This window comes from Lissotriton helveticus, chromosome 11 (assembly GCF_964261635.1).
Source record: "Lissotriton helveticus chromosome 11, aLisHel1.1, whole genome shotgun sequence".
In the NCBI taxonomy this organism is placed as follows: domain Eukaryota; kingdom Metazoa; phylum Chordata; class Amphibia; order Caudata; family Salamandridae; genus Lissotriton; species Lissotriton helveticus.
The window spans coordinates 411,814,798-411,836,883 of NC_136072.1; the positions used below are offsets into that span (position 1 = coordinate 411,814,798).

Genomic DNA, 22,086 nt, shown 5'->3' on the forward strand with positions numbered 1-22,086 from the left:
GTCCTCGAGGACTATCTGCAACTCTGATTCGGAGTCAGACACCGCTGAATCCTTTTCTTCTTGAGCCGCTGAGACCTCCTCTTGCTCTGAGTTTTTGCAGAAGAGATCCGATGTCTCGTCCATCTGCTGCCGCTGTATCTCTCGACGTCGAGCATGATGTCACAGAGAGTTTTCTTTGATCTGAAGGATCGGCACACGTCGCAGTCTTGTTCTTTGTACTTTGGAGACAAGCACAAGTTTCACACCTGATATAAGTCCGTACCCGGATACTTTGCGTGGCACAAGGGGCAGAATTTGACGGACCAACGCGTATAGGTCGGAAGGTCGCCTGCAAATTTCCGATCAAATTGGAGATTTCTAGATGGTCGAGTCGAACCGCGGAGAAAAGGAAACGCATTTGAAAACAATACCGTAGAGGGTAGACTGGATTGCGCACCGAGAGGAACCCAAGGACAGATTCCGAAGCGGAGCACAGCAATACGCATCCGGACCCAATGGCGGAAAAAAACAAACAATGGAGTCGATGCCCAGGCGCACTGTCACCCAAAGGAGGAGTCACCTTACCTCATCACTGGAAAGACTTCTTCGAAGAAAAACAACTTGCAAACATCGGGACCCAACACTAGATGGTAGGAGTATGCAAAGCATGTGATCTACAGATCACATGACTCAAACATAGTGTTTCTATATCTTTAGCATGGCTTGTCATCGCTACTGGCTTCGCTAATCCCGGGGCATCATAAAAGCACCAAGTATTGGCAAAGCCCATAACAGTGACCACGAAGCACTGGCAAAATGAGAACTATTGGCTTTGCCAAAGTTTGTTGAACTGTCTGGAACTCAGCTCAGTGGCTGATTTCTAGTTAACCTGCATATGATTGGTGAAGCTAAAATAGTCCATCACACAATTGAACTACAGTCTTATTTCAATGGGGTCCATACCTCCACATACGGATCCTACATATGAATCTCACAAGGTAAAAGTAAAGAGACATATTTGCAATCGCCAGCAGTTACACTGGTTTCCTCAGTGGGGAAGAGGAGATTGGGGGATGAAAAGGAGAGAGAGGGCAAGAGAAAGTTACGGAGAAGAGTGTGTGTCTAAAAATACAAAAGAAAATCCACAGACTACAGGAAGGAAGGTAGGAGCAAGAGTGATGAGATTCATAGAGAAGAAAGGAAGCTAGAAAAAAAAGACTAAGAAAAACAAGGAAACCGGAGAGTATTCTGCTGGACACATTTTATCGAGCTGCAAGAGCACGTTCATTTCCGCGATCCTGATAACACAGAATATTTGTTTTACTCCAATACACAAATATTTTAATCTATGTAATTCGCCTCACAATCGGAGTAAAATTAAGCTCCTGCTGAGAATTCATCAGGCAGTGAAAGAATTTACGGTCGTTACCCAATTTCTTTTTTTTTTTTTTTTTTTTTTTTTTAACAGCTGAAACGCGGCTTTACTGAAAATAAATAACAGGTTTGCTGTGTGGGTGTCCATATTTTTAAAAGCTGTTTACAATGATGCAATGTGAAATTTGCAGCTTTCCCACATTCCCCAGTGAAGACTAATGCTAAATCTTGCCAGGCAAAGCCACAGAGACTACTATATTTGCTGAATACACAACACTGGACCAACAGGCGCTGCAAAACAGGACACAGGCTCTTTATGCTTTCCAACCGTTGGGGGAACCTCTTTATAGACAGGAACCATATTTCCAAAAACAGAGAAGACTGGCAGTCAAATCAACAGGCATGAAAACCTGAATTAAAGCCTTACCAGTCTTTTCGGATACCATGCATCACATATATAGAGTTTCTTTAGTTTGTTTTTGAAACAAACTCTTCCTAAAATAGAATTTAAAGCACATTCTGCAATCCTCATCTTAAAATCTACAATTAAGGAGGAGATGTATATGGAATAAATTAGGTTGTGGGGGAGCTGGGAAGAACTATGACGGTGGCAAAGGATAGGACACACATTTCTTCTTCTGGGCTCCCTAAAGATACGTTTTGCACTTTTCTAGAACTTGCAACATTTCGGCAATAGAAAGGTATATGCCATCCATCCAACGTTTAATAATGTGCCTTATACGTTTCCATGGTCATACACTCATATGTTGAATAATATTTCATTTTTAGGGTTGAAGAGACTGCGTGTGTAAAATGGTGAAACCATTCTCTAACAGTCTCTCTCACATTACATCATGAAGGACAATATTTTCTTACGACAGTTTGGAGAATCAACATAAAAAGAGAGAATTCTGCCATTCTTTGGAACTGAGGAACATTTAGACTTCTGCGGAACTTGTGTCTTTCTTTGAAGTCTACGACCTGAGAACACCCTAGCTTCTCATAAATATAGACTGCAAGCATGCTGCTCAGTGCTGTCTGCCTTAAGCTTTCAAATATGCAGGAAATGGGGACCACTAACAAAGGCAAATATTTCAGTGCTAATCACCATTGGACAGGTTTTATTAACTAAGGGGCTCATTTAATGTAGAATTGTCTGTGTTCAGTAATAATTACTTTTTGTTCATTTACAATCACTATATTTAATTTACTAATGGCTATAATTTTACATTGCTTTGCATTAGATTGCATATAAATAAAGACTTGTATAATAATGTTTCCAAATTCTTGATTGCACTCAATCAGGGCAAGGGATAAAGGGCGTACTTTCTTAAACACTCTGGTTTTTTGACAGCTACATTACTGCTACATTCTAAACACAAACTTTCTCAGAGTACGTTCAGCAGAGATTTGTGAGATACCACCTGTGGGTTTTCACCACTGTGAATGAATGGTACGTTTTTACATCTGTGATTGTTTTAAGCCAAAGGAAATTTACAGGGTGTAATGGTGAGGTCAGGATTAACCCCACACCTTCTACAACAAACACTCAACCATCCCTCGGACCTCAAGTTATCATATTCATTTTAGGTAAACATGTTCTGCAAGGGAAAACTTCAATGGAAATGCTGGAGATGTGGAGCGAATTACAAAGAGATGACAACAATGCTTTACGTGGTCAGAACAGAGATACTAGTTCGACTCCAGGTACTCTTCAATAAAGTAGATGAATCCATAATCGAAATTAGAGAATTTACAATGGAGCACTCAATTTCTATCCAAAGAAGTCTCCAAGGATCTATGTAGTCAAGACCCATGAGAGAAGTATATATAATACCATAAATGAATAAATATTACTGTTGAGTATCACAGGCTCCACTTTATTTAGCTATATTCTTTAGGAAGCAGAAATTGGACCCCAATGTATTACCTACAGAGATTTTTAAAGGCATGTCCTTGATAATAATACCACACTTATGGGTGGCGAGTCAGGAGCCAGTGAGCCTGGGACTCTCTTGGAACTCCGCCACTGATGCTATTATCCTGAAACAAGACTGCTTGACTGAGAAGTACAGATCTTACTAAATGATTTCCTCATCAATTCTGAAGATAAGATATTTGCCAAAGCCATGGCCATTTGCCTAGTCAAGACAATCTTTACCCTAGTCCCTCCCAATCAAAATGGGGTCATATCTTTAAGCGCAACTAGGCATTATCTGAGGAATGTACATTTGCCCTTGCCCAATATACGTAGATGTCAAGGCCTTCTGCAATTTTATCAGTTGACTTTGAGAAGGTCTTAGATGTCCTGTCTTGGCACAGCTTGCACAGCGTTCTTGAACAAGCAAATTTCAGGCCAAAATTCAGAGCCTATGCTAAGAGCCTATACCAAACCCTTGCATACAGATGCTTTAAAATGATATGATGTATTATTGGATCTTGCCCTGCCGGCCGATGGATGTAGGCAGCTGTGCTGTGTTAAGCGACGCTATACTGCTCAATAAAAATGATTGATACTAAAATGGTATGATGGCGTCTGTGTTCGGGGCAGAAAAGGGTAAACGCCAGGGATGTCCCTTATTCCCCATACATTTTGCAATTGTCAGTGAACAACTCACAACCTGGATTAGAATGGACAATTTGGTGCAGGAACTAGATTGTTTGCGGGGGTGAAAGAATGTGCCTCTCTATATGCAGATGATTTATTGCTATGAGCCAATAACCAAAGATGGACAGGTCAGAAATTTATGGATATTCTTGACAAATCTGGGATAATCTCAGGTCTGATTGTCAACTAGGATACATTGGTGATCAACCACTTGAGGGGGTACCTTCAGCTCTCAATTGGCAAACCCAACTAAAGGTGGCAGGCAAATGTTTCAAGTTTCTAGAGATGTACATCACTAGAGACCCACAGCAGGCATGAGATATGAACCTACTACTTCTTCTATTATCTACATGTAATGATCTGATTTCTTGGCATGCGATTCCTATACCAATTACAGGTAGAGTTGAAATATTTAAGATAATCTCCCTCCTACAACTGTTGTATGTACCCCAGGATTACTTCTGAAAATCTCCCAAGAGTCCTATAAGAAAATCCACAAATATTCAAGGACAATCAAGTGGGCACATACATCCCTTACATTAGCATATGTCAGCACGCCTGCTGTTAATTAACAAATGGCTGTTTGGACAATAAGGCAATCCAGCTGCAAGACCACAGTTGACTGATACAACGAAGTCAGCTCTATTCCATGTCCTTTCTGGAGGCAGAACATGCACAGCCACATCTCAGATAACAAAAGTATCTAGTGATAGATTGCAGATACAAGGCCCTCCAACAGCTGGACTGGAATCGCCGAACAACCTACGAAACTCCACTCTAGTTAACCTAAGTAAATCAACCGAAGAGGGTTCAAAGAATGGGACACAATAGGCATATCTAAGGTGCGTGATACATGGGCATGCGATCACATGAAATCCTTCTCTGATTTAGTAGAAAACTTTGACATCCTTAGGACCCAGTCCTTTAGATGTCTCCAAATCAGGCACATGTGAGAAGGACAGGAAGAACAGTAGAAAGGAAAGATGTCCCAGAATATAACCCATTAGAAGCAAGACTGACCATGGTGAGAAAGAAAACAAGTGCACCAAGCCCTCAATATCTAAATTTTGAATAAAATTCAGGTAGTTAGGAATGCATTGCCTCGCCAGATGACAGTCATTGGGTGGAGACAAAGATGGTGAATAGAGAATTGACGATCTTGTCAAATCTCCACTTAATTCAATTTAATTACAAAAACCGGGATTATTTTACACCAGATCCCTAAGGAAAATAAATAAAACTCCCTCTTCACAAATTCTCTCTCCATCATGCATAGTAACCCTAAAGGAGACTTCCTACACATAACCTGGGGAGGTATATTGGGCCATTATATGCAATACACAGGTGAGCACGCTTCAACTCTGCATTGCTTTGTCCCCAAATTGACATTTGTCCCCCAAGTTTACAAGGTTCCAAATTATGGATGGAGCAGGATTCCAGAGGAGTGTGCTTACGCTCATTGGCCTGGGGTTCTTGATGGCCAAAAGGGATATTGTAAAACCCTGGAAATCTCCCTCTGCTCTTCCTTTCTAGTGTGATTGCGGAGAAAGGAGAGATGCACCACATTTGAGAAACCCTTCATGAGGCATGGGGAGGTGCCCAAAAAAGTTACCTATATCTGGGAACAATCGCTAGAGCACTTTGGGTTCAAAGTATGAATAAGACCTCGAGGAATGGAAGGAATTTATTCAATTCGATTCATTATATGTGGATAATGCAAATACATGCATAGCTATTATGTCATAAATGTCTTGAATGTTAAAGTGCCTAAGTGTATGTGAAAATGATCAACTCTGTTTGATGAACAAATGCCAATAAGAAGAGTTAAACAAAAACAATAAAAGAAAGCAGGATTGGAGCTAATTAATCCAGATTTAGTGCTGATTGTTATTCCTGCAAAATTAAACCAGGATACCTGCCTCCCTGTGGAGGGGGAACTTCCCAACGAATGTGTGTTCTGTGACAAAATCATATATGAATACGCTACTTTCTCAACACCCTATATTTAGTTAGATATGGTTCTAATGAAACACATGCACCTGTTTGTTTGAGAGTGCATGAATGGTGAGTGTTCGGACTGCATAGCAAGTTAGACGCAAATTCCCCCCTCTGCTCAGCAGTGAAGTGCAGTGCAAAGAGGAGATGGGGCTGAGACAGCAAGGTACTTTGTGGAGTTAGCTGGATCTCATTGTGCCATCAGCACAGACTGCAGACTGTTCCGACCCCCTTCTACCCACCACCCTCTGTTTTTATCAGCTCGTCTCTGCTGCCTTCCTCGGTGTTTCTCCATGGCTGCCCACTGCTAGCATCAGTGTCTGCCTACTACCAGAAAGACAGAAGAGGGTTCATACCAGGCATGGAGATGGAATGTGCAATTTCATGCGGTCCTTCAGAAAAGGCAAGTGGGTACAATCCCATATATGCCACTAGCTGGTCCTTTCTGTTCAGAGTCCCATGTCGCCAAACCAGGGCAGTGATTGTGTGTCACTGACGGAAAACAGAAGATGGCTGTAATCAGCAGGGGACAGACAATCACCAACCCTCTAGAATTCACTGCAAAGGGCGCAGGACCTGCAACAAGGGCAGAGATCACCAGTATTACATTCCAGATAGCACCATCTAACACAACACAAATCTAGAAAAGGAATTTTTTCAATCACAGATTCAAATGGTCATACTCACAGCAACCGAAAGACAAAATTCTCACAGCATGTGCATAATACAGCACCATATATTAGACAAAGGGTGGTCATGAAGCAAACCAACATGCATCCTACTAAACAAGCAGATTGTGTTATCATACACAAAACAACCCCCTTGCACACAGCACAGCATTACAGGACACTGACTGGGCTTGTGAGGACTATAAAAAAATCTATACACTCTTTTGAGCAAAGGATAAATGACAACCACAACTGAGAGGAAAATATAAACTCAATCGGCACATCACTTGCACAAAACCCCACAAGAGTTTCTAAATCAAAATCACTTAACTGCCACACTAACTCTTACAAGTTATTTCAAATCTAAACATTGCACAAACTATCTACTAACTACATCCAACCATACACAAAGAAAGCAGTCACTTTCAAACAATTGTTCTTCCAATCATACTGATGGCACTCTGAAAACAGACCATAACCCACTAAAGAACATTCTATCTTGTGACAAAATTAATAAACCTACTGCCAGATTAGCAAGACTTTCTACCAAACTCCTAGAATTACATTTTAAGGTACAGTACATTGCAGGCAGTACGAATGTAAAGGCAGATGTATTTGTCTCATGTCTACCAGTAATTGATGAAACACAACAGGATCTGGCTGAGAATGACACCGAAGAATACATTTTTGCTATTGTTGATGACAAAATCGTTTGTGGAGACATGCGTGATTGGATCATGAGATCCAACTTTAGAGGAAGTGTAGAATGTGGTTTCTTCAGGTAGGCCAAAACAAAAAGTCAAGGAGCTTGTACCATCAACTATATTGCACGATTTCTAATAAAATTTCTGTGGAAAGTGGTGTTTTGGTGAGAGCAGATTAGCTGAACCCGCCGTGTAAGTGAAGATTGAGAATTCTAGAGGCAGAACATTTAGGCATGTGTGCCACTAAGCGAAGAGTAAGAAGTAACTTTTGGTGGCCTTGTGTAACTAGAAAGGGTGAGGTTGTAGTGCGTAGTTGTGCACAGTATAGTCTGTGTGCTAAACACTTTGGTACATCTACACCTACAGCACAATCCGTGGAATGTCCTGGAAAAGTTGGAAAGAGTGGATGTTGATTTTTTTGGACCCATTCTGTGCATTTCGCAGCAACATGTGAGTTTATAACGCTAGATGACCATCAATCTAGATGGGTAGATGTCAAGGATGTGTCTGAACCTACTACAATGAATATTACCAGTGTTTTAGAGACACTTTTACAAGAGAAGGAACTCAAAGTGAAATTTTGACTAATAATGGTGTTCAATGAAAAATGTCCTAGTAAACATGAAGGAAAGTTTCAATTCTATTAAGGACACAGAGGTGAGGATTTTACTCTACTTTCTTTTATTTCCATTCCAGCAGACTTCAACGATAAACTTTTTTAAAAGAGTAGCTTTCCCAAGCTGCACTGGTAAAGGTCAACATAGATCAACCAATCACCAGTCCAGGAGAGCCATTAAAGTAGGAATCCCCTGAATAGCTACCGCTTTCTTTTCCTGCTTCCAGCAGTTGAGTGGTCATTCCATTACTCTGGATTCATTTTGCTTTGTAATAGATTGTATTTGTGCTTATCCTGCATTCACATGGCTATCACGCCGCTACTTGTGGGGGCCTCGGGAGCGCATCTCACGGCTTGATTTGCGGCATCGTGTAAGTTTTGGACCTCGTGAGTGCAGTGAGGTCAGTCGCCGCCGGATGGCGTGGGAGTACTAGAGCGCATCTCATTGCTACGCAGGAGGAGAACTTTAGTCAGCTTTGATGTAATTGAGGATCTTGCGGCCTGCAGAGTTTGTGTCTGCCCACGTCGCCTGGAAGCCTCAGATGCAGTTTCCATACGGGTCTGTCCCTTGTGCCCACAGCGTTCATACGCACGCTGTCTCAGTGCTCCTCAAGCAGTTGCCCGGCTGTTCAGGGCAAGGCCCAGGCATAGGGACACCCTCGAGACACTCCACAGGGAGAGACAGCCACAGGGCAAAGCCCGGTTTGCTGCGGGCTAAGCACGCCCAAATTTAGACGGTCACTGGTTGCCAACCTGAGCCGTAGGCTACCCATATACAAATAGATCCGGCATTAAAGCCAGAGTGAGCGCACCTAAATTGTGCAGCAGGTACATCTGCTTCTATATAAAAAAAACTTAGAATCTAGTGGTGCCATGGAGGAGGAGTACACTGAAGAAGAGTCCTTGCAGGTCTTTCCCCTAGGTGACGAATTTTGTGAGGCAGTAGATGCCTTCATCTATCATGCATTCGCGGCTGCCATGGGGCCCTTTGAGCACTGCCTTATGGAAATGGCTTATGCCTGCTCTGCCCCACAATCAACGCTGGAGGATACCCATCAAACACAGAGAAAGAAAGAGGGGGGCATTCGCTCGATAACATCTGTTATGGATGGACACACATGGGGACTGCAGGTGGAGGGAGGGAGTATTTGAACCGGCCGGCTAAGCCCTCCTGCTCCTATCCTTTTGCAAATACAAAAAAATAAAAATAAAAAAGTACGTTGGCTTGGGTGAGGGTGTCTACGAAGAAGATGGGGTTGGAAGGGGATATAGGAGAGTGTGTGGCACAGGGAAAGAAAAGCACATTGGAGGTTCCCTCAAAGTGAACAGAAACCCTCACAATAAAAAGAGAAAGCCTGCCGCCTTCTGTTGAGACTTTTTAGAGAGAGGGAGTATTTGAACCGTAAGAAAAGCACTTACAACTTCTGTTGTGGATGGACACGATAATGTTTGCTTACAGGGACCAGACACACACACAGCGTTTCCCTTGCGGGAGCGAGCAACGGCACCATCTGTTTTGAAGATAATTACAAACAGATGGCGCCAATGCTCACTCCCCGCAAGGGAAACGCCAAACGTGCACGAGTTGCAATACAAAGCAATGCAAAACGTGCACCCGTTTAAACAAAAGTGGTGATCGATTGCAAAAGGTCCCCTCCTAAGCAGCGCTTGCGCGCTGCATAGGCGAGACCTAAAAATGACTGGAGTAAAAAAAAAAAAACATTTTTTTTCAAAATCACAGGTAACACAAAACATCTTCACACTTGGACCAAGCGGTTGTCAAAAAAAGTTAGTGATTTTACATAGGACTTTTTCCCACAAACTAATGCCTGGCCTGCTCCAACACATTTAATCATCATTGCCAAAAGGTTTACAGCTGACTGCCTGAATAAAACAAGCATTGGCAAAGCAATAGGTCTCAGCAATGCCAGAGGTATGGGCCCTGTTAATGTGAATGTCTTTTAACTATGTAGTCTAGCAGCATATCTGCTATTAAGCATGGCTGAAAGTTACTGAAAGCCTAGAATCACAGGATGTTGAACAGACGCAGAGTCTCTTCACCCACATGTTGAGTTTATGCCCTGTCCCTCCTAACACAAAAGGCACTATTAGGTGTCCTGCACTAGCCGCATCATAGTGCTTTTTTTCAGTGACTTTCAGCCATGCTGAACAGCAGACGTCCTGCTAAACAACACAGCTAAAAGACATTCACCTTTACAAGACCAAAACATTGGGCACTGCGGAGATCTATTGGCTTTGCCAATGCTTGTTCGGTGCTGACGGGGTCTTGATGAACAAATGTGATAGTGGAAAACAGTTGAGGAGCTTTGAAGTGAATCGAGGAAGTGGCGCAATGGCCAGAGCTGCCAACAGGGGAACTCGCAGGAGTCGCCTGAACAATTTGTGATTCTGGGCAATTCACTTCCGCTTTCCCCTGCCTACGCCAATGAATGTGTCAATGTGTAATGTAACTGGTGAGCACTGAAAGCACTCCAATACCACTGGCTGGTGTTAGCTCTATGGAAAGATAGAGAACAGAACAAGCGCTCCAATATCATCAGATCGTGCAAATTTTTAAAAAGCAGCATCGACGAGGGAGGTAGTGGGGGAACGGATCAAGTAGGTAAGCAGGAGGGGATGGGGAGATGGCCAAACAGATGACGGAGCAAGTGCTCCAATACCATCAGATCATGGAAAACATAATAAGTGCTGTTCGTGTTTTAACGTTTTAAGAACTGTATTAATTTATATACAATAGCATGCATTTTGGTGATATGTGTGTATCTATACAAGTAGATGGCCTGAAAACACAAGTTCTCCTATGGAGAGCTTGAAAACAAAGAAAAAAATAGTTCCGCAAACTGGAGCGGTGTAACGAGACATGTGCTTGGCCTATTCACAATGCGAGGACCAAACACAAGAGAAAGGCATGACGCCCGCATGCATGACGAATGACATCAAAGAAAATGAGAGCACTGGTAGAGATGGGCAGCGAGTAAGCCAACAGATAGAACACAACGTGTCTCTTTGAGACAGTGCAGGCGCTGTCTAGCCAAGACCTAACAAGCATTTGCAATGCAATAGGTCTCGCATTATTAAAGTTAGAGCTATTGGCATTGTAAATGGCAATGCCTTTTATTTATGTTTTTGCTTTTAAAACATAAATAAAAGGCATTGTCATTCTATGCTAATAGCTTAAACTTTCGCAAAAGTGAGACCTATTGCATTGCAAATGCTTGTTTAAAGGACGCCCCAGACACTTCTTCCCCAACCTACCAACCTTCAGCGATAGGACAAAAATGCAAGCTTATCTTAGCAAGTCCATACCTTAATACAGCGTGCTTCGAAGAGCAGCACATGCGCTGCTCAGAATCGACCTAAAAAGTCTCTGTTTTAATAGCATTATACAATATGCTTGGGTATACAGGAAAGAGCTGGCAGTGTTGCATAGTTGTCAGGGGCTATTCATTTGTTTTTGTGTTAAGCGCTACACATGGAACATTGTTTAATGTAATTGATACCTAGTGTTAATTTGTCCTTTTTTTCAGTGACTTTGTGTGCATGCGTGTGTGTGCATATATGTATGTGTGTGTGTGTTTATGTGTTTGGGTTTGTTTGTGTGTGTTTGTATGTACGTATGTGTGTGTGTATGTATGTGTGTGTGTGTGTGTGTGTATGTATTATTATTATTATTATTATTATTTATTTTGTAGAGCGCATAGTCACCCAGAGGTATCCCAGCGCTAGGAACCCTAACTCTGCATTTCAGCGGGCCATGGAGGAGACAGAAAGTGAAAGGGGGGGGGAGGGGTGGAGGGGGGGGGGGAAAGAGAGTCGGAATAGTGGGAGGGCAAGAGCACTAGGGAAAGAGATGCGTCTTTAGCTGCTTCCTGAAGCGCAGATATTGTGATTCACGTCGTAGGTCGCGGGGAGCGAGTTCCACAGGCGTGCAGCTTGGACCGAGAAACGTCTTCCTCCTGATCGAGCTTTCTTGAATCTAGGGGTGTTAATAAAGTTTTCTGTGTCTGAACGGAGGGATCTTATAGCTTTATAGGGGATGATGAATTTACTAAGAATTGGGGGGCTTTGATTTTGCAGTGATTTATGGACTAGGCATAAGGCCTTGAATTTGACTCTCTCCTTTATGGGGAGCCAGTGGAGGAGTTTGAGAGCAGGTTTAGCAGAGGTTCTGGCAGGGGTATTTGTGATAATCCGGGCCGCAGTGTTCTGAATTCTCTGAAGCTTGTTAAGAGTCGTTTCAGGAGCGCCTAGATAAATCACATTACTGTAATCAAGCCTCGATATTATTAGGCCTTGGATTAACAGTTTTTGTGAGTTGAAGGGTAGGAGGGGGAGGACTTTCCTAAGGGATTTCAGGAGTCCAAAGCAAGTCCCGGCTACCTTCTTTGCCTGTATAATGAATGAAAGATCAGTGTCGATCCACACCCCCAGACTTTTTACCTCTGCTTTTGGGTCAGGGGGAGGACCTAAACAGGCTGGCCAGATGTTCGGGGAGAGTGAAATTCCTTTCGGGCCAAGAAGAAGGACCTCGGTTTTCGTCCCATTTAGCTTTAGGGCTGACCTATTCATCCAGCAATGAACCTGCGTGAGGCAGTTATATAGGTCAGCTGTATGTTGTTTGGGGTGGGACAAGGACACCACTAGTTGTGTGTCGTCGGCGTAGCTGACGACGCTCACTCCGAATGGGGTGATGACCTCCTCCAATGTGGACATATAGATATTAAATAATGTGGGGCTCAGGGAGGAGCCCTGAGGCACACCACATTGGAGGGGCATTTCGGAGGAGCGGGCGTTCTTTTCCCAGATCTGGTAGGTCCGTTGGGATAAAAAGGATGAAAGCCAGGATAGGGCTGGGCCTTCCACACCAACTCTTTTGAGTCTTTCAATGAGGAGTTGGTGGTTAACGGTATCGAACGCCGCACTTAGGTCGAGGAGGATCACTGCCACTGATCCTCCCCCATCCAATAGTGTTCTGGCCTCCTCTACCGCTGCCAGGAGGGCGATGTCAGTGCCCTTTCCTGGTATGAAGCCCGTCTGGGAACTTTTTAGTTTGTTGTTGACCTCCAGAAACTGCGAGAGCTTCCTGTTGACCAATTTTTCAGCAATTTTGCTGACTCCTGGGAGTAGGGAGATGGGCCTGTAATTAGCTAAATTTTCAGGGTCAAGGGATGGTTTCTTTAATAAAGCTTTTACGACGGCCATCTTCCAACTCGGGGTACAGCTCCTTGTTGGAGTGAGGCGTTGATCAGGTGAGTAAGGGAGGGGATGATCGTGGGGGCTACCTCCTTAAGGATCCGGAGTGGGACGGGGTCTCTGGGAGATCAGCTCTTCATGGATTTAAGCGTGTTTCCTACTTCTTCTGTTGAAACTTGACCCCACGAAGAGAGACAGGTGGGTGAAGTAGGGCACGAGAGAATGGTTTCTTCACACGGACTCGAGGGGGGAATTGAGTCCAGAATTGTTTTGATTCTGTCATGAAAGAAATTAGCCAAGAGTTGGCATTTCTCCTGATCGACTTTAGGATCGGAGGGGTGTCCCGGTCCCTGTTCTGGAGTTTTTAAAAGCTCTTTAAGGATGACATAAGATTCCTTGCTGGAACATCTCGCTTTCTCTATTCTCTCCTGGAAGAACACGCTTTTGCGTTTTCGGATGGCAGTTTTATAGGCTAGAAGAGACAGAGTAGATGTTTTTGTTAATTTCCGATTTGTCTCTTCTCCAGGAGCGTTCCGTTTTCTTGCACTCCTGGCGCATAGCTTTTAGCTCTGGGGTGTACCATAAAGCAGAAGATAGTCTTTTAGGATGTTTGAAGGTCGCAGTTTTTGGGAGCAGTCTGTCTAGGGATGAGGTGATCCACTCATTAAACTGCTTGTCCGCCATAGTAGGGTCGGAGGAGAGCTCGGGGATGGAGTCTGTAAGGGCGGCGGCCAAATCTTCAGGTACCAGTTTGCGCCATCGTCGGTCCATTACCTGAATTTTAGAGGTTAGGGGAGTCGTATTGGGAGTTACCCAGGAGATTGGGACCAAAAAATGGTCGGTCCATGGGAGGGTCACAGGTGGTCTAGTGGTCATGGTTACTATATTGGTGAATGTATGTGTGTATGTATGTATGTGTGTGTGTTTCTCTGCAGATTATAGGTTCACATCTCTGCTGGGCAGCCTCTGTACTGGCATGGCATGCCCCTTTTACTCACACGCCCCTGCGGCTGTAGTCATTTCAACCCATGTACTCACACACACCTATGCCGGTTGTACTCACATGCACCCCTGGGATACTCACACACCTCTCCGGCTGTACACACATGCCCCTTATACTCACACGCCCGTATCCCCATTGTACTCACATGCCCCTCTGGCTGTACTCACAAGTCCGCTGTACTCACAAGTCCCTTATACTCACACGCCCCTTTGGTGGTACCCACACGCCCCCTCTTAGTAACAACTTATTCCAGAGGACTGGGGAAGTAAAACAAATTCAGAGGTCCCTCCTTCATGAACATTAATGAGCTTGCAGAAGGACACGGGGAAACGGTGGCCCACGAAAGCGCCTCCCGTCTAAAAAGGAACGTAAAGCAGAGGGAACGTGCACAGCCCTGAGGCGGCCAAGCAGACCAGTTAAAGCTCTGCTTATGAAGCGGCATACCGGCCCCGAAGCGTGTTGGCTACACACAAAACCGTTACGTGGCAATAGCCCTCTGGTTTTAATTAAATCTGATGTACTCCGAATCTCGGTTCCATTTTAGCCCCGAGGCATCATATTTCCGACCACCAGTTGGCGGTGGAATGTTTGGAAGTTGGCGCGCGTTCAGGGATTTCGGAGTAAAATGATCGGCATTCGTTGCTGTCATTTAAAAGCAGACTTGATTTCTTCAGCCATCTCCCACTGCCTTTCTGATGCATATTTGCATGTTAAGGTCACAGAGCAGCCTCCGCCTGTCTGCACCAAATACCTTAATAAGGGTAATCTGACCGGGCAAAGTGCTACTGAACGCGGCTTTAGCACAGATTGGCATCGGGACCTTCCAAGCTAAAATATCAGCAGCTTTTTATTAATTTCTTTCGCTCGAAGACCCTAAAACAAACACACAATGCAAATCAACATCGTTAACGCGTTTCAAAAATGAATCCAACGTCCTCTGAAAATGTTAGAATCTGGTCAAAATTAAATTGCAATGCAAAAATAACAAACGCGAAGAACGAACGGCCCACCCACCTTCACCACTCGCTTCCCAACACCACGCAAGTATTCACAACAAATATGATCTATCCATTCCAATGCAATCCACCCTCACGCTTATGCACTCACCCATGCTGTCTCGGTTCCTGCTGGCGCACTGGGGAATTCGCTACACATCTCCTTTCGTTAGGAAACCGATATGTAGAAGACCAGGAAAGCCCGGACATCCTAGATGTTTCATTATTCGTTCTTCTGTAGGTCAGTCGGTAATACATGTCTCGTCACTGCGCATGCGCGTTTGAGCCTTTGAGTTCCTTGGGGCGGGCGGGACTTCCGTCTTCGGAAGTCCCGCGCACGCGCCCACGGACTGCCTGAAAGCGGGGCTCCCATGCCCGAGGGAGAGCCCCGGCTACAGAAGTCCCGAATGGCGGTAAGTGTGGCTTAGTTCTAGGGGGGATGGGGTGCGCTTGTGTGTATGTGTGTGTGTGTGTGTGTGTATGTGTGCGATGGCGGCGGCGGGGGGAGGGGGGTCTTTGTATGTGTGCGTGCGTGCGTGTAGGTGCGCTGGTGTGTGTGGGGGGGGTCTGTGTGTGTGCGTGTAGGTGCGCTAGTGTGTGTGTAGGTGCGGCTGCGACGGGGGGGGGGTGTGCCTGTGTATGCGTGTGGCTGTGTATGCGTGTGGCTGTGTATGTGCACATGCGTGAATGTGGGTGCGCGTGCACGCAGTGAAATCCACAAAAGAGAAGTGCATGGCACCCTCTTGTCCCTCCTTCCCCCGAGACCGGCAACATGAAGTCTCCAGCTGGACGCATCCTTCGGATGCAGTACCAGCGAGACCTAAAAATCACAGGAAGGAAAACCGAAACTCTGTGGGAAGAGAATAGGAGTTAGAAAACACAATGGAAAATTGGGTGCCTCTGCAAAGACACACTAGCGGTCTGTGGCTTACAAAAAGGACCCATCATAACAAATGCAACAGCTCTTGTTTCCAATTCTTTGGTCAGACAGATATGCCCCAAAGCAAAGACCTCAGGCACCAACAAACATAAATCAGTTTGCAAATCCCTAACACAAGGAGATATAACGGCACCTCTAAACAGAAATCAGAATAGACACAGCCAAGGGAGTCTCTAGGGAAAATCAGTTTGTTTTTAAGAGAGAAGTGCTTTTAAGGCGTCTGTAGTTTTGTGTGTTACTTTTCTAAATAGTCACTTCTCTAGCCTATGGTTTTCACACCATCTGTGTGTTGCTAAACTGCGGTGTCCCACCATTAATAATTCTTAACTATAAAAAACACCCTTTCCCCCTCTGCAACCTACATTTTTGGTCAGATCGCCTTTGCTTGCCTTCCTCTTCTAGGTTTCTTTCATGTACTTTATGAAAGAGATTCCATTTTTACTTCTTATAACCCAGTATTATCTATGTCCCCAAGGCTGAATATCTTCGTTTTCTCATGCTTCAATGACACTACTTCCCCATAAAACTGAATAAGGGCTGGTACACTGTACATGAAAGGCTAGGTTTATTCGTTAGGTTAGTTTTTACAAGCAGTGACTGATCTCAAAACTTTTTCTGGAGTCGTGGGTGCCTCAATTGTGCACTGAATTACTATTCTTTGCACCTGTAAAATGGCTTTCACTTGGTGTTATCGTAAAAGCCTACACGGAATGTAAATTGTTCCTTGTCTCGCCTGCTGCAACTGAAACGGTTCAGTGCACAAGCAACAATGTATGCATCCATGCATGGTTGATAAGGTTATGTATTTTCATTTGAAGGAATGGGTTATTTGGAACTCATGCTGCTAGGACCCTAACCAAAGTTGTGTGTGTTTCTATTACTTCCAAGAGATATGCTAGTAAATGCTTTTTAGGCTGTGCCTGCAGACAGCGTGCACGCACAGCTGTAGCTTGGCAACCTATTGTATCTATAAAAAAAAAATTTTAAAAGGGACTTTTCAGTCACCCATTGCTTACCGTTTGTTGGCTTCCTTATCACTCTTTTTAACTGCCTTCTAATTCAGCAGCTCGTCCCAGACGTCAGTTCCTGAGTCACATCCATTCTGTGTGTAGACTGAGTGCAAATTGTGTCAGCTGCTCGCGCTGTGATTGAGGAACTATTTCTTATTTTTTTTTAAATGTTATAGCTCGAACTCGAAACAAAGGTATTAGAGCTTGAGCAGAAGTTGCATTACACAAGTCACATTCATTTTTTTTGGGGGGGGGGGCAAAATTGTGCAAAGACGACCCCTTGAAAATGCATTTTGTTTTGTATGCCACAATACTACACTCCACTCTGCAGCACTCCATGCCACTAACTTATAGCCATGTTGAACAGCAGCCACACTGTAAGTAAGTAATATTTATTTGTACACGATAAATTAAAATCTTTACAAAAATATAAAACACCAATAGAGACATTAAAACCAATTTTTAGTTAAGATTAAAAAGAACAAAGTTTGCAATGGTCAGATCAAGGTTGTCCTCAGGTACTAATGAAGAACTTCAAACGATATCAAGTCTTTTTCTTATTGAGTCAAAGAACTTCACGACCTGGCAGTTAAATTTTGTGTTACTAGAGGTAAAGCATAGTTTGACTGCCTGCCTGCAGGTCCGAACAGCATACTGGTGTATCACATGGCTAAAACACTTGCCAAAGCCAATAGCTATCGCATAGGCAAGACCTATTGATCTAACCAATTCTTGTTTTGTGTATGGCTCGAATATGCGTTAGCTATTTCAAAGTCTCTAATGCTACGATAACAGAAAGGTGACTCACCCGAACAACCTTGAGCACTCTACTCCAAGCTCTCTCATGCAACATATATGTGGGTCTGCCTGCTTTTACACGGTAGTGCAGAAAGTGCACTGTATACCTGACTGCACTAAGAAATGGGTACAATTTTTCAAGAGAAATAAGACCAAGACAGACTCATTGATGGCCTAGTAAAAACTTGTTTTAAGACACCTGAGGTAGTAACTGCTCTATACTTTTCTATAATCATACTCAGTCTAAAGGTCCCATGATCGGTTCCTAACACTGAGTTTTTTTTACTTTAAAATTACATCACTGAAAGCAATATTTACATTTGTGTCCAACAATAAATTAATGTAGTCACAAACTATACTCAACTCTAATGTGCTGCTGCACGATTACAAAGCATGAGTGTCCAGCGGAAGTCCAGGATGGCCAGAACCGTTACTGATTTGCAGCATAGCCACTAGGGGTCTGAATTAGATTTTGGCGGACTGGTTACTCTGTCACAACGGTGACGGATATCCTGTCCTGCCGAAAATATAAATCCCATAGGATATTATGAGATTTATATTTCGATATTTCGATATTTCGGGGATGGGCTATCCGTCACTGTTGTGACGGAGAAACCCGTCCATCTAAATCAGGCGCCAAGTAAAAAAAAAGTCTCCAATCCCATTCATTGTATGTAAATGCATCTTATGAGGATAGTTTGAAAACCTTGCATAGGTCCTGCCCTCTGGACTTACGGGGGACACCGCAGTGGTTAAGGAGTGGAACTGCCTCAGATACCATCTTCTGAGAGAAACATGCTGCCTTAGTGTGCCTAGTACCATCCTGTGGAAATATATATATATATATATCACACAAAGGGCTTTAAATCTGGAAACAATTATTCAGGCAAGACCGTGTAACCTTTTTGGGTTTTTCAAACACATGCTCAACAGAAGTCAGTCAGGGAAAGATGGGATTACACTTTGTTGTGGTGGTTCATGTGTTCAGTTCTACAACAGTGCCTCATTAACATTGTGATTGCTACAGGACATAATAGGGGTAGTGGTGCAATGCATATCCTCTCTGTAGGGCGACTGGAATTGTGTGGCAATGAAGGAACAAAGTGTGTAAGTAAGTAAAGGTTTATTGTGTAAGTTAATTGTGAGAAGTTGGCCTGATATATGAGGTTTCCAATTCTGGAACCACCTTGTATCAGTCCAAACAACCCTTATGGTGTCTGGTTGTAAGTCAACCTTAATAGACAAGCTATCCTAGGGGTAGCATGGACTAAGCAGCCTAAAGGCTTAACTTAAGAGGTCGTGTTAAGCGAGCTGTTTTACCACATACAATCCTGTAATATCAAATGAAAGGACACCACACAAGTATATATTATAAAAATATATGTATGTATTACTAAAACAATCCCCAGTATTCTTTATGAATAAAGGGGCACAAGCGTTAAATCAAAAGCACAGTATAACATACAAAGTTGCACAAGTTTGGATGAGGCCAAGGGGCCACTCAAACCATATACTAAAAAAATGGTATAAGAGAGACCATTCGATCAGTGGTTAGGCCTAGGGCCTAGGGAATCGCTGGGAACAGTCAGGACAAGCAATGCTGAAGTCGGGAAAAGCCCGCGGGATTCGGGTGCAGTGCAGAAAGTGCACGCATGCATCAATGTTAACCAATGGTGCGTAAAAGTTACAAAGTTAGAGTTTAAGGACACTTCCGCTGAACCTAGAGGAACAAAACTTAAGACACAGACCCTAGAGGTGTGTACCAGTGTGGGAACACCGGCGTTGCAATGTTACCTCACCCACAGGAAGTGGGTGCACAGGGTCGAAATTGAGTCGGGTTTCGTCACCCAGGCTCTTGGTGCTTGGAGCTGAAAGGGCTGCAGGCGAGGTGAAGGAGAAGTGGCCGGTGGAGTCCAAGGGTGGACTCGAGTCGAAAAGTACCTGAAAGCAGAGGGGACAGAGTCTGGGTCACTCAGCAGTGACCAGGGTGGAACCAGGACGGAACCAGGCAATGTCGGGCGCATTCAGGTGGTTGTCGAGGAGCTTCTCTCCGCTGTCACGTGGGCTCTGGGGCATCTACGAAGTCCAGGAGCAGGTCACGATCTGTCCCACGCAGGCTCTCGCCGTCGGCGCTGTCGGCTTCAAGATTGGAGCAAACAACACTTGGCAAAAGCAATCCACGCGGAACTGGAAGATTGCTTCTCACTCGGACCAGGAGGGTCAGAGTGGGGGCTCCTTTTCAGGGGAGCTGGTGCAAATCTGGAGCAACCAGAATCACAAGTCGAATTTCAAGTTTCGTCGGCACAGGGGCCACAAGCCAGCTGGCAAGGGACTGGCCAACGCGTTGAGCCAAAAGAAGCAGAAGGGCCCCACGCAGCACTCGTCGAGTGTGGAGGGCTGAACTTCGGTGCAAGAGTGGCTCAGGGTTGGGGCTTCTCAAACCCCGGTGTACAGCTTCGAGGGTCACTCGTGGGCTGCACGGTCAGCATCTCGTGGTCTTTCCAAGATGGCGTGCCCCACGCTTCCGGTCGCCTCCACGGGTCTCAGCTCTGCAGGGACTGTGGATCGGGCTGTTAGAAGGCAGGCAAGCTTGATCTTGTCGATCTCTGTCGCTCGAGTTCCGGCGGGAACTGCAACAAAGCAGACGTCGAGGGCTGGATGGTGCCTGTTTGCACAGGGTGGTCACTCCTTGACCACAAGGGAGATTCTTCAGTCTTCTACGTTGAGTAGGATGTCGAAGGGTCCAGAGTTTCGTTTCTTATGTTTCATCAGGATAATCTGAAGTGCATTGGCACTGCTCCCACTCTTATTCGAATCTGGGGGGCTGGATTACCTGCTAGGTCCCCTCCTATGGGTGGGACCCAGGAAGTGGGTGGATACACCCCCTTCCTTTGATCCTGGCCGCGCTGGGACGGGGGCTGGAGTGCCCCAGAACCGGTTTGGCCGGATTATGCAAGGGGCAGCCTTGTGCTCCCCAGGCAGTGTCTGGTTTCTTTCAAACCTCCCTGCTACAATCCACTATCTCCTGTCTGGGGGGTTGTAACACCGCCCTGCGACAGGAAACCCTTTGTCCAGGCCCCTTGGGCTGAGTTTCGGTCAGCTTCAGGGGGTCAGACTCGTGTCTGTGGCAGAAGCATCCATTTTGTGGATCTGAGGCCCTTTTATAAATTAACCGCATTTAAGTAAAGTAACATGTCTTACCCCTCTAGAGGGGTGGAATGCTATCCCCGTCGCCAGAACTGGCGAGGGGATAGTTTTCCAAATCGTATGACACCTTACACGACATGTTTTGATAAAGCCAAACCAGAGTTGCTATATAACCGCGAGGATTATAATGCAATTAAGAGTATATGGTATGCATTATCCTGAAACAGCTTAGGGATTTGTTCCCGACGGCTGCAGACAGGCTCAGCTCATGCTAGAGCTCCAGCTCACATTAAACCACGCACTCTGCCTCCAGGATTGATGAGGCCTTCCATAGGAGTGGCTCACAGGTTTATATGTGTCCAGATATAGGTTTAGATATAGGTATACTATATCTAAGCAAGGGGTGATTACACCACCTTGCCCCAGCTGAGTGATCAGCCAGTTGTGTCAATTTAAGAACCAGCCAGGGGTGGCAAAAGATATGCTGCAGCCCCTGGTAGGCCTTGGTGGCACCTATGCCCTGGGCACCTATAGTGCATGGTACAGGGGCTGACAAGGAGTCCATTTCCAATTGTGGTATGTACCTATAGCACATGTATCAATAATTTAGAGAGAGAGCAGCAGGCTGGGGGTCTGATTAGCAGGCCCACAGCCTCAGTTGTCTAAAACCAGTGAAGCAAAAAGCAAAAATTTGGGGTGACCATAGGATAGCAGACCCTACTCTCCTACATTAATTAAAACCAATTACAACAATAAAGTCATAATACTAAAAAGATTCCCAAATAAAGAAGTTACTGTGAAAACTTCCTAAAAGAGCAAAACTATTTTGACAATTCATAAACTGACTAATAGAGTTAACAAACATTCTGTTTCGCCTATCTTTTAGCTTTGTATTTTTTTTAAATGTTGCACAGCGGTGCGAGCTGCTGTGCAACATACCTTAAAGTAAAAAAAGATGAAGCGATATGACTTGGTCAGACCGTTTCATATATTGTAAAAAAAAATTACTTTAAGCTATGCACGTATAAACAAGTT

At 44.5% G+C, this 22,086-nt stretch overlaps 1 protein-coding gene across 1 annotated transcript in view; it reads right to left on the minus strand.

Annotated features, from left to right (window-relative positions):
• NCK1 (NCK adaptor protein 1) overlaps positions 1–22,086 on the minus strand; it is a 722,331-nt gene that overhangs the window by 656,739 nt on the left and 43,506 nt on the right. The gene's annotated exons all lie outside the window — the stretch shown is intronic.